Source organism: Stenella coeruleoalba, assembly GCF_951394435.1.
Source record: "Stenella coeruleoalba genome assembly, chromosome: 1".
NCBI classification, from domain to species: Eukaryota; Metazoa; Chordata; class Mammalia; order Artiodactyla; family Delphinidae; genus Stenella; species Stenella coeruleoalba.
Genome location: NC_137169.1, coordinates 73228201 through 73241558, shown reverse-complemented (window position 1 = coordinate 73241558; position 13358 = coordinate 73228201). Strand labels below are relative to the sequence as shown.

At 36.9% G+C, this 13358-nt stretch overlaps 1 protein-coding gene across 6 annotated transcripts in view; it reads left to right on the top strand.

Annotated features, from left to right (window-relative positions):
- TTLL7 (tubulin tyrosine ligase like 7) overlaps positions 1–13358 on the top strand; it is a 150419-nt gene that overhangs the window by 122679 nt on the left and 14382 nt on the right. The window lies entirely within an intron of this gene.

Genomic DNA, 13358 nt, shown 5'->3' with positions numbered 1-13358 from the left:
ATCCAACTGAAGATATTGAGTGTGTAGGTGTATATATGAGTTTTTTAGTTCAGAGCTAAGGTTGCATATGGAGATACAAAATTTAAGGGTCACTAGGATATTTAAGCCTTGGGGCTAGATGAGATTACCTAGAGAGTAAGTGTGGTTAGAAAAGAAGAGTTTTGAGGACTGAGCCCTGGGCCACTTCTATGTATAGAAATCAGAGAGATGGGGTGGAGGGATTAATCTAAGGGGACTAAGAAGGAGCAGCCAGTAAAGTATGAAAAACCATGGGAACTTGGGGTCCTTGAGACCAAGTAAAGAAATTATTTCAGGGTTGGAGTGATCAACTGAGTCAAATGTTGCTGATAGGAGTTATAAGATGAACACCAAGACCTGACTGTTGTTTTTGACAACTTGGAGGTTAATGGTTACCTGATCATAACAAATTCAGGGGAATGGTGGGGAGTAAAACTTGAATGGAGTAGGTTCAAGAAATGGGAAAAAGCACAGCTAGTCCAAGCACTTTTTCAAGGAATTTTGCTATAGAGGGGAAAGTTAAATGTGGTGTTAGCTGGAGAGGTATGTGGGTTGAGGACAAGGTGTTTTTTGTTTATTTTTTTTTTTAAGATGAAGCTATTTACACTTGTTAGTTGCTGATGAGAATGATCTAGAAGAGAGGAATGATACAGAAAAGAGAGGTGATAGAAAATCCTCGAAGTAAGTAAGCTGGGAAGGTTTGTCCTACCAGGAGCAGTTATTCTAATAGGAGGGAAGGTAGAGTCTGAGGCATTGTGGTGGGAAGATGTGAAGGTTCTCCTCCAATGGGGAGGGGCTTTGGAGATTTTCAGAGACAGTACAACATCTCAGAGAGTAGGAGAGGGGAGTGGCCAGCAGCCCGAGGGGCCCATAGATGCATTGCAACATTATCTGGGGGGAGATGCACTATTTTGGTAGCTTTAGTGAAGCTGCTGTATTCCTAAATAGTGCAAACTATTACTTCCCCTTTCTAGGATTTATTGCTAGTAAGCTGAAAGTTGACAGCGATCAAATAATGACTTTGAAGTTATGTACTTTCCTCTGAGTAAACTGAACTCATTATTAAGCATTAACTCATTCAACAAAGGACAACTTAGTGTCCTGTCATGTGCCAAACACTGTGCTGCTGTTGAGGAGGGTGTAACAAAGCTGGTAACAGAAGTAGATTGAAAACATACTGTAAGCCCAGAACTCCTGTTTGTCAAGTCACTAACTGTGGCCTTATTCATTAAAATAAGGACCTCTTCGTGGAATTGGAACCCTGAATCTTTTCAAGTCCTTGTACTTTTTGTAACCTAGAAGATAGAAGAGTTTAGCTAAATTGGTAATTAAAGCAAAATAGATAACCCAGAAACAGATTAAAATACTTATAAGATATTAATACTTGATAAATGTGACATTTCAAATCAGTGGAGTAAAGATAATTTTTTCCCCTAAATGATACTGAAACAATTGACTACCTATTTGTAAGAAAATTAAGTTGGAGCATTACCTCTCACCATATGCAGAAATAAATTCCAGATAGATGATAGTTTTATATGTTAAAAAATATTAAAAGTGTAAAAGAAAATACAGAAAGCTATGTTTATAATCTTAGAATGAAGAAACAACTTCATAAGGAAGACTTAGGTTTTAGAACCCAGAAATCATAAATGAGAAGAACGACATATTTGATGACATAAAAACTTAATGGATGGCAAAAGGTGTCTTAAACCAGGTTAAAAGGCAGAAGTGGTGAGGAGAATTGGGTGGCAGGGGAAAGGGGTGGATGTTGAAGAGGACAGATGTTTGCAGCACATAAAACACAAAGTAGCACAAGTAAACCAATACTTCCTACCGATCAATCAGCAGAAGACATACTATCTTGTAAAGTTAATAAATAAAATGGAAAAGCATATAAAAAAGCCATGAAAAGACAATTTATGGATCTTCAAAGAGCCAATTAACATGTAACTAGATCTTGTCCTCACTAATGCTGAAGGAAAAGCAAGTAAAAAACATATCGGCAAAAATTAATAAGACATGATATGCAATGATGGAAATAGTCTGGATAAAAGGGGCTTTATTATACTATTAGAGAGAGAACACATTGGTACAGCTCTTTAGAAAGGTAGTTTGTTGTATCTATTAAAGTTACAAACGTTCACAACCTTATGGCTCAGCAAAACCACTTCCAGCATTCTGTCCTACAGAATAATAACCTGTATAAAATGTATGTGTAAAAGATATATGCACATGAGCATTCACTGCAGGGGTATTTGTACAAGCAAAACACTTGAAGCAGCCTAAATATCTATCAGTAGATTTATGATTAAATAAATTATAGTACATCCATACTATTCAGTTGTGTTAAATTGAGTGCTATTCTGGAATCATAGATCTTAACTTGAGATACAGCACAAGATTATGACTTGTGACATATGCAACATATGAACATTGGTAAAATTAGCCAGATTTTACTAATCATGAGTGAAGAATATAAGCGATAAGCAGCCACCAAGTGCATGGTTTCTGGGAGGTCATGAGTCCATCAGCCGTCAGGCATCTCTTTTCACATATGGGAAGCATTCTGGTTCAGAGTGATGAGTGCCAACTAAGTGTGGTTCACGTTGGCACTGAGGGAGCCTTCCAGATTTGGGTGGCTTTCATCTTTATTCTTCATTAGCTACCCATGCAGTCTTTGTGACCAATCCATTCTCTAGCCAGGTGAAATAAAAATACCAGGTTTATTTACTGTGAGTGTTGTCCCATAGAACTTTCTGCAGTGACGGATATGTTATGTATCTGTGATGTCCAATACGGTGGTCACTAGCTACATGTGGCCATTGAGTGAGATCTTGAAATGTGGCTATTGTGACTAAGGAACTGAACTTTTAATTTTAATTAACTTAAATGTAAATAGCCAAATGTGTCTAGTGACTACTGCATTTAAGAGCGTGGATCTAGACAGACCACGTGTAGCCTTCTAAGTTCTTACATGAGAACCTTCTCAGTTATTTTCCCGCTGAGAAATTCTATCAGAGGGTTTGCAAGGATGTCCATTAAGGTCACCATTGCCTTGGGCATCTCAAAGAGAGAGTGCCTTTTTCCTTTTCATATGCCATCTTATACCAAGATAGTAAATTAAACAAACAAGTTATACAGTAATATGTGTTGTCCTCCTTTAAATCACCACTCTGATTTTTACTGTTTTAAAAATATATATCTAGTGTTAAAAAATTTCAAAAATTAAGATATTTTATTTCTGGAGGATAGACTTACTGAGCCAGAGAAAGGAAAGTGGTAGTATTTGGTGTCATGTTTCCTTTTGTTTTTGTATATTTCTGTTTTTTTTCAAGTGAACATAATCTTTTTAGAAATGAAAGAATGACAGGGAGACACAGGCATTTCTGTGAGGCCTGTCTGTATTCCCCCATAACCAGATATTATCTTTACCTATTCTAAATCCTCACAGTACTTCATACTCAGTTGTACTTATGATCTGACTTGAGAGGTTTCTGTATTAATTTTTCCACCTTTCTAAAAGCCAGGGGCGAGGGGGGAGGTGTGTCTTACTTTGTAGTCAGCTGTAGGCTTTCTATAAACATTTGTTCAGTTGATTCAAATCTAGACTCTTTTGTGGATTCTGTCAATAGCAAGTTAGCTTCTTCTTTCTTTACTCTTGTTTCTTTACTAGTGCTATGTATTTATCTGAACATCAACAAATTAAGATAATGCTGTTATGTTTTTTTAACGTGATATGAGAAGGTCTGATAAAACATTGTATGGGGTGATCAAATGATGTGCATGAATAGTAATAATGTTTATCAATTAGAAGAAACAGTCTATTTCATGTTTTAGGGTTGTTATGCTCGATTGTCTTTATAAATTTCGAGTAAAAGTAAATACTTGCTTATAAATTTACTAGCAAGTACTTGTGTCAGTATAGTGACTTCTGCTATACTGATTTACTCTAAGAATATTTGGAGTAAGTTATCTTTGTGTAATCCTTCCCTCCAGTTCTCAGATGTGCATCTGCATCTCTGTATTCATCATACTCTGTTATGTTAAGGGAGTGAGAGCACTGATGAGAGAGGGCATTACAACTTAAACACCTTTTTCTTTTTCTTTGAACTCCTTTGTTGCATCTTCCATTTTGGCATTAATCAAAGTTACTATATTTCCTTTGTGCTTGTTATCAGTGATAAGATGTCCCATCTCCAACACAAAGCTACCCAAGCAGTTACAGTCATTCTTCTACAAGGTAATTTAATAGACAGTTCTATTTGGGGCAGAAGAATTCATAGCTTGAATTTAAAAAAAAAATTATTGGAGTATAGTTGATTTACAATGTTGTGTTAGTTTCTGCTGTACAGCAAAGTGAATCAGTTGTACATATATACACTCTATTAGATTATTTTCCCATATAGGTCATTACAGAGTATTGAGTAGAGTTCCCTGGGCTATATAGTACATCCTGATTAGTTATCTATTTTATATATAGTAGTGTGTATATGTCAATCCCAATCTCCCAATTTATCCCTCCTCTTCCCTCACACCCTGGTAACCATAAGTTTGTTTTCTGCATCTGTGCCTCTATTTCTGTTTTTAGATAAGTTCATTTGTACCTTATTTTTTCTTGATTCCATATATAAGCGGTATCATATGATATCGGGTTGGCCAAAAAGTCCGTTTGTGTTTTTTTCCATTACACTGTACGGAAAAACCCGAATGAACTTTTTGGCCAATCCAATATTTGTCTTTCTCTGTCTGACTTACTTCACTCAGTATGGCAATCTCTAGGTCCATCCATGTTGCTGCAAATGGCATTATTTTATAGCTTGAATTTTGACTCTCAGAGAAGAGTAAGGGCTGATCTTAACAAGAATAAGTTTATCTTGCAAAGTTGCCCAGGTTCATGGAGGGTCCGGAAAGGTGGCTGAGGGATGCTAGGTGTAGGTTATGATGAGAAGAGGAAGCCCAGTATTTACACAGTATGCAGCTTATCTGTAGCAACTTTTCTTCCAGTTGTTACGATTACTCTGTTTCCTGTTCTTTCATCAACCATTTTGTTCTTTAAAAGGCTTTTTTTCCGCCAAAACAGACTCTAATTTCCTGGATATATAGCGATGGATGAGACTTCTTTATATATTTATAAAAATGTATATATTATACATTATTCCCTACCTTGTTTATTTCAGATGAAATCAGAGGTAAAGTGGGATCAGAGAATGACTGACTGACTGGAATATTTTTTTTCTTGACAACAACAAGAGAGCCAATATAATAATTAGCTGCAAAGTGTATTGAAAATTTTTTTTAAAGCTTTTATATGTTGATATTAAACTAAAGGGGCAATAATAGGTAGTGGAAAGAGGAACTGGACTTGTAGTCATATGGACTTGGGTTCAGTACTGCCCCTGCCCTTTTTGCGGGGGCAGGTAACTTCTCACAACTTCTCTGAGGTTCGTAGCATTAAGTATTGGAGAGTTCTTGTGAGGAAGTAGGCCATCGTATGGCAAAGGTGCTCTAGGCTTAGAAGGTATAAAATGCAGGTGACTTTTTTTCCTTCTGAGGATCTTCATGGCAGGCTGTTTCTCTGATGTATTTTATTACTAAGAACTCTTCATGTGTAGAATTATTTTATGTAGAATATGTATAAATGAAGCATAAAAATGTGTCTGTTGGGTTGTAACATGTTGACTCTTCATTTGACTATCTGTTTGAAACCTGTGCTATTGCTTTATAAAGCTAGAAACTGCATCCAAGACAAAAAAGAAACCTAGAAATGTGGGTCGGCTTTAGAATGTAGCATTAGGTATTATTAAAAGTTACCCATTTAGAAGGCCAAGAACTTAACTAATTTAACATCTAGATGTGGATTAATCAGATCTATCCTTTGGACTATGATGATAGTCAATAATCATTGGATGGCTATGTCAGTTCAGTTCCCTGGGAAGCAGACATAAGACAGAATTAGAAGTGAAAGACATTTATGAGAGAAGACACCCAAGAAGGATAAAGGGGAGAGAAAGTTTGAGCAGGTAGAAGAGCCTTCCACCTGCAATATTGGTCTAACACCAGTGAATGGAAGGCAGGAGGATTGGGGAGGAAGATCTTCAGACTTTAGTGAAGTTCTGAGAAAGGCCTGTCAGGCTGATGGGGAGCCCAGGACACAGATTGCCTGTTAGAAGGATCACACGGGGCAGAAATATTGCCCCTCTGGTATCCCAACCGTGCTCAATCCTTGGTCGGGAGCAGCCTGGGGAGAGTATAAGCTTGGCTTGACTGTTGTAACGGATCCTGAATGGGGATGCTGTCAGCTAACTGCACTCTTAGAAGCTGGTTGATTCAAATGGCATGTCTCCATGACTACCACAAAGGTTGTGTGTGATACAATTTAATTTGACAAACATTTATTGGTTGCCAATTTTGTTCAAGAGCTATACTAGGCACTATTGGGGATTTTGAGAGTTGTTTATTCATTCATTTATTTATTTGCTCATTAAAACATGCACTCAACAATATTGATTGAGAGACGACCATGTCCCAAGGAGAATTCTAGATGTGGAATGCACAAGACTCTCATTTAAATCTCTTAATTCCATTTAGAAACCATTGTTGACATATGTATCTCACTTTTTCTGCTCCAGTATTGGAAGCTTTTGCTAGTTTCTCATTTGAATATTGCAAAACTCTTAAGATTAGAATGCCACACACACAAACTCTTCCACATGTCTTATTTCAAATTTTTCTTAATGGGAGTAAAATTTAAAGGTCGGTGATGTAGGACTAAACTACTGAAAGGAATCCTCACCAGGTGAAAATGGAATCAGCTGATCTTACTTAATGTCATGTTGTGGTAACTCCACACTAGCATAATTCAGCTTTCTGCTAAGAATGCAGTTGCTTTATATAGTTTGTAAGGAATATACTTGAAGTATGAAAATATCACAGCAATGGTGGGCTGTGAAGAATGCCAAATTTTCTGAAAAGCGTATTCTCTGATATCTAGGCATAAACTAAGATCGGAGAAGGAAGAGAAATAAATAGTGATAATAAGGTTGTACAATATTTGCATTTATTTTGGGGTTCTAAGAAACCCTTGTTTATCAAGTATTTCTTCTCTAAATAGCAATTTTTTAAATACCTACTGTAGCTGCTTCTGCATGAATTTTGACGTTATTGTTTTCCGTCTCTCTTTTTCATTTGGGCTGACATAGATGCTGTACAGGGCTGTTCATTTTCCATCAGCAGAGATGCCTTTACTCTATGTCATGGCTGCTGCGTGCATCATTAGTACAGCATGTAGTGTTTTTAATGTTATTTCTAAACCTCCCTCACCTCATGCCATTATTTTAATTTAGGACCAACTGTTCAGCCATATGGAACAGTTTGTCATTCAGCATCTGTATGTTCTTGCAAAATATGAATTTGTCTGTGGGCTTTATGCCTTCAAAATGTGCTATATTTCATATGGAAAAGATAAATCTTTTCATTTTATTAATGCTTTCATTGACTGAATATCCCATTTATTTTTTCCCTTGGAGAGCTTGATGTTGGATCGGGATGCTTTTAAAAGTCACAATGTCAGGAAATGGATCCATTACCTAACATATTCTATAAGTTAGCCTCACATGAGTCCACAGGTAAACACAAAGGGCACCTTGCTGACTATTTGTTTTTGTGTTTCACAAGTTATTCATCTCCCATCCATTTACTTCTAACTGCAAAACACCCAGAAATCCAAATAGCATTGCAGATAGAACTGACACTAATTTTCCTCATCCCAGTCTGATTTCTTGCCTGTTTTCTGCCTTCCTAAAATTACTCAGCCAGTGTTTTGCTAGAGGTACAGGCATTGTCTCCCCATCTGTGTGGCCTTTTAAGCAAACTGGTTCCTGATGGACTGCATGGCCTTATTGGAGGGGGTGCCTGGGCAACCTTGTTTGTACACAGTGACTCCACCCATTTTCCCAAGTATTACTTGACTAGAGGTGAATCTGAATCTAAGAAGAGACAATCTCTTCTAGAATTTTGCTGTTGGCACCAGGACAGATCAAATTAATTATGAGGCATTGGCAGGTAGTGGTTAAGATCATGGGTCTGGCTACATAGCTATCCATTACCTAACTGTGCAATCCTGGGTAAGTTACCTATCTGCTCTATGCCTGGGTTTTCTCGTCCATAAAATGAGACCCAAAATGTTTTCAGAACCAAACATTTTTCATAACCATTAGGCAGCAAAACCTAACCCGCCGGAACTCCTTTGGAGACAATGACCCTACAGGAAGTTATTTGTTACTTTTGTCTGTCTCTTGGTTTGAATATTCACATGTTTTCCTGTGGAAATAGTAATGTGTATGATTATGAAATCTAGCCTCAAGATTTTTGGAAAGGGATTGTGGACCAGTGTTATCTATCTCAATGTTTTTATTTTGAGGATTAAATGAATTGCTATATGTAAAAGTGATTAGAACAGTGTTTGGTCCATTGTAAGCCTTCAATAAGTGTTAGCTCTGATTTTTACCTTGTTTGCATAGGTTTCACTTTCTTGCAAGAAGCATTTTCACTAAGACAAACACCTACTAAGTGCTAGACCTCTTTTGAGCCTTGGGGACATGGTAGGTATACTGGTATAATTCCTCTTTTTATGTAGCTAACAGTCTCCATTAACTAAACAGGAAATTAAAATAAAATGAGATATAATTATTAATAGGGGAAGAGTTGGGCATTCAGGGATCATACAATAGTTTAGTGGCAGGTAAAGGTCTCCCTGGAGAAGTGATGTTTGAGGTAAAACATAGAAGTTCACCAAGTGAACAGATGGGGCAAGACTGTTCCAGGCAGAGGAGAGAGGCTATGTGAAGACTCAGAGGAGAGATGAAGGGTTTGGGCTCTTGCTTCCTTGGTTTATATGCCCTCATATCCTCCAAATTACAGGTCTCTCTAACCCACTCCTTTCTCCAGGACCAGAGCTTGAAATTGAAAGATGAAGGGAAGCAAAGGAGAATGTATCTTCCCAGAAGGTGCTCTGGCAAAGAACGAGCAAGTTTCTGGGTTGCCCAGACCATGCTGGTCTCACAATCTGGGAGATCACTCCTCAGGCAGAGTTGTTTGCTCGGTTGCAAGAGGCCTGAAGATTTATCCGTCTCCATGTTGGAGGAAACATGAGGAGTGGCACAGCTGCATTCCCTATCCCTAACTCCTGGGCCGTTTTCCGAAGTTGCTGCTTTTAGCCATGTGTAGGCTAGTATATTAGACCATCATGCTTTAAAATTCCCTCGAAATTAAGAACAAAGCATATACAGAGTAGCGGCCAAGAGAGCCTCCTCTAAGTGATGTACGGAGAGCAGTGCTTGGCGCGGAGCAGGCAGCCAGTTCATGCGAGCTGCCCTCCTCTTTGGTTCTGTCGCATCCTATGGATTTCACTGTGCGCATATTCAGAAGGAAATAACGAATAACTCGTCATCTCAAATGCTGTGTCACTTTAAAGCTGAATAATTATTTAATAATAGAATATGAAACGAAGATAATGTTAAAATTTCCAGTATTGTTAACATTTTAATTGCATTTATTATGTAGAACTCATATTTATTCTTGAAACCAATTTATGGGTTATCTTTGCTGCTTTTTAAATTCTTCCTGTGTTATGACTTTTGGCCTGTTATTACTCACTAATACATAGAAAGGAGGAAGGGAAGTTGAGAAGAGAATTGATTAAAATTTGCTGTTTACTGCTAGTGTTGATTCTTGTATCACATCAATTATGAGTCCTGTTTTCTACATTAAAAATATAAAAGGTTAAACTATTAGCTTAACTGAAAATCGTAAAAAGATAAAAAGTATGAATTAATGTCTGATATCCAAATTATATCAGTATTATTGTGAACAACTCATATCAAAAATTTTTAAATCCCTTTTCATAATTAAGATTTCATTATCTAATAACAAGCTTTTCCAGGACAATTTTTTTTCACAAGCTACTTTATTACAGATTGCATTATCTCTCCTCATTCTCCTCCCCTTCAGCCCACACACCCCTGACGCCTGTAGGGTTTACATACTGTTCCCACTTCACAGTGAAAGAAGCTGGAGTAGGAAAGGAAGGAATCATGCTGCTTACACACTTCACTGTGAGAAGCTGTAGTTGATATTCTTCATTAAATAAAATGTTATTTTGAAATTTTTTCCCTAAATTGATTTTTTTTGCTTTATTTATTTATTTTTCATCTTTATTGGAGTATAATTGCTTTACAATGGTGTGTTAGTTTCTGCTTTATAACAAAGTGAATCAGTTATACATATACATATGTTCCCATATCTCTTCCCTCTTGCGTCTCCCTCCCTCCCACCCTCCCTATCCCACCCCTCCAGGCGGTCACAAAGCACCAAGCTGATCTCCCTGTGCTATGCGGCTGCTTCCCACTAGCTAGCTATTTTACGTTTGGTAGTGTATATATGTCCATGCCACTCTCTCACTTTGTCACAGCTTACCCGTCCCCCTCCCCATATCCTCAAGTCAATTCTCTAGGTCTGTGTCTTTATTCCTGTCTTACCCCTAGGTTCTTCATGACATTTTTTTTTTCTTAAATTCCATATGTATGTGTTAACATACGGTATTTGTCTTTCTCTTTCTGACTTACTTCACTCTGTATGACAGACTCCAGGTCTATCCACTTCATTACAAATAGCTCAATTTCGTTTCTTTTTATGGCTGAGTAATATTCCATTGTATATATGTGCCACATCTTCTTTATCCATTCATTCATCCAATGATGGACACTTAGGTTGTTTCCATCTCCGGACTATTGTAAATAGAGCTGCAATGAACATTTTGGTACAAGACTATTTTTGAATTACGGTTTTCTCAGGATATATGCCCATTAGTGGGATTGCTGGGTCATATGGTAGTTCTATTTGTAGTTTTTTAAGGAACCTCCTTACTGTTTTCCATAGTGGCTGTACCAATTCACATTCCCACCAGCAGTGCAAGAGTGTTCCTTTTCTCCACACCCTCTCCAGCATTTATTGTTTGTAGATTTTTTGATGATGGCCATTCTGACTGGTGTGAGATGATATCTCATTGTAGTTTTGATTTGCATTTCTCTAATGATTGATGATGTTGAAACACATGAAAGTAGCTTTGATTTGCATTTCTCTAATGATTAATGATGTTGAAACACATGAAAGAATGTGTTTGTTGGCAGTCTGTATATCTTCTTTGGAGAAATGTCTATTTAGGTCTTCTGCCCATTTTTGGATTGGGTTGTTTGTTTGTTTTTGTTATTGAGCTGCATGAGCTGCTTATAAATTTTGAAGATTAATCCTTTGTCAGTTGCTTCATTTGCAAATATTTTTCTCCCATTCTGAGGGTTGTCTTTTGGCCTTGTTTATGTTTTTGGTTTCCTTTGCTGTGCAAAAGCTTTGAAGTTTCATTAGGTCCCATTTGTTTATTTTTGCTTTTATTTCCATTTCTCTAGGAGGTGGGTCAAAAAGGATCTTGCTGTGATTTATGTCATAGAGTGTTCTGCCTATGTTTTCCTCTAACAGTTTGATAGTTTCTGACATTACATTTAGGTCTTTAATCCATTTTGAGATTATTTTTGTGTGTGGTGTTAGGGAGTGATCTAATCTCATACTTTTACATGTACCTGTCCAATTTTCCCAGCACCACTTATTGAAGAGGCTGTCCTTTCTCCACTGTACATTCCTGCCTCCTTTATCAAAGATAAGGTGACCATATGTGCATGGGTTTATCTCTGGCCTTTCTATCCTGTTCCATTGATCTATCTTTCTGTTTTTGTGCCAGTACCATACTGTCTTGATTACTGTAGCTTTGTAGTATAGTCTGAAGTCAGGGAGCCTGATTCCTCCAGCTCCATTTTTCGTTCTCAAGACTGCTTTGGCTATTCAGGGTCTTTTGTGTTTCTATACAAATTGTGAAATTTTTTGTTCTAGTTCTGTGAAAAGTGCCAGTGGTAGTTTGATAGGGATTGCATTGAATCTGTACATTACTTTGGGTAGTAGAGTCATTTTCACAATGTTGATTCTTCCAGTCCAAGAACATGGTATATCTCTCCATCTATTTGTATCATCTTTGATATCTTTCATCAGTGTCTTATAATTTTCTGCATACAGGTCTTTTGTCTCCTTAGGTAGGTTTATTCCTAGATATTTTATTCTTTTTGTTGCAATGGTAAATGGGAGTGTTTTCTTGATTTCACTTTCAGATTTTTCATCACTAGTGTATAGGAATGCCAGAGATTTCTGTGCATTAATTTTGTATCCTGCCACTTTACCAGATTCATTGATTAGCTCTAGTAGTTTTCTGGTAGCATCTTTAGGATTCTCTGTGTATAGTATCATGTCATCTGCAAACAGTGACAGCTTTACTTCTTCTTTTCCAGTTTGTATTCCTTTTATTTCCTTTTCTTCTCTGATTGCTGTGGCTAAAACTTCCAAAACTATGTTGAATAGGAGTGGTGAGAGTGAGCAACCTTGTCTTTTCCTGATATTAATGGAAATGCTTTCAGTTTTTCACCATTGAGGACGATGTTGGCTATGGGTTTGTCATATATGGCCTTTATTATGTTGAGGAAAGTTCTCTCTATGTCTGCTTTCTGCAGGGTTTTTATCATAAATGGGTGTTGAATTTTGTCGAAAGCTTTCTCTGCATCTATTGAGATGATCATATGTTTTTTCTCCTTCAATTTGTTAATATGGTGTATCACATTGATTGATTTGCGTATATTGAAGAATCCTTGCATTCTTGGAATAAACCCCACTTGATCATGGTGTATGATCCTTTTAATGTGCTGTTGGATTCTGTTTGCTAGGATTTTGTTGAGGATTTTTGCATCTATGTTCATCAGTGATACTGGCCTGTAGTTTTCTTTCTTTGTGACATCCTTTTCTGGTTTTGGTATCAAGGTGATGGTGGCCTTGTAGAATGAGTTTTTAAACAGATGTTTATTCTAAATTTGCCTTTTTCAGAGAAAACTAATATCACTTCTTTAAATATGGCTGTTTTAAAGAGAAACAAATTAAATTCTTCTTTTATATGCTCCCAATTTTCTATACGTTTGTACCTATGGAGAAAAATTGTATCTTCATTCAGTCTGTATGTTTGAAAGTCTTTCTCTTTTCATCTCTCACTGTCATCTTTACAAGGAGTCCCTTTAATTAGATAAAATAAGAAGTGAAAAATCTACTTTGGTGAACTGAAATTAGGATAACTGTATTTGTTCATATTTACTTTTTAAAAAAAGTGTTTCCTTGCAAATACCTGAATTGCAGAAGTATTAAATACATTGAATTAGTCAAAGTAGCTTTTTGGGATTTATAAATTTTTCAGAACC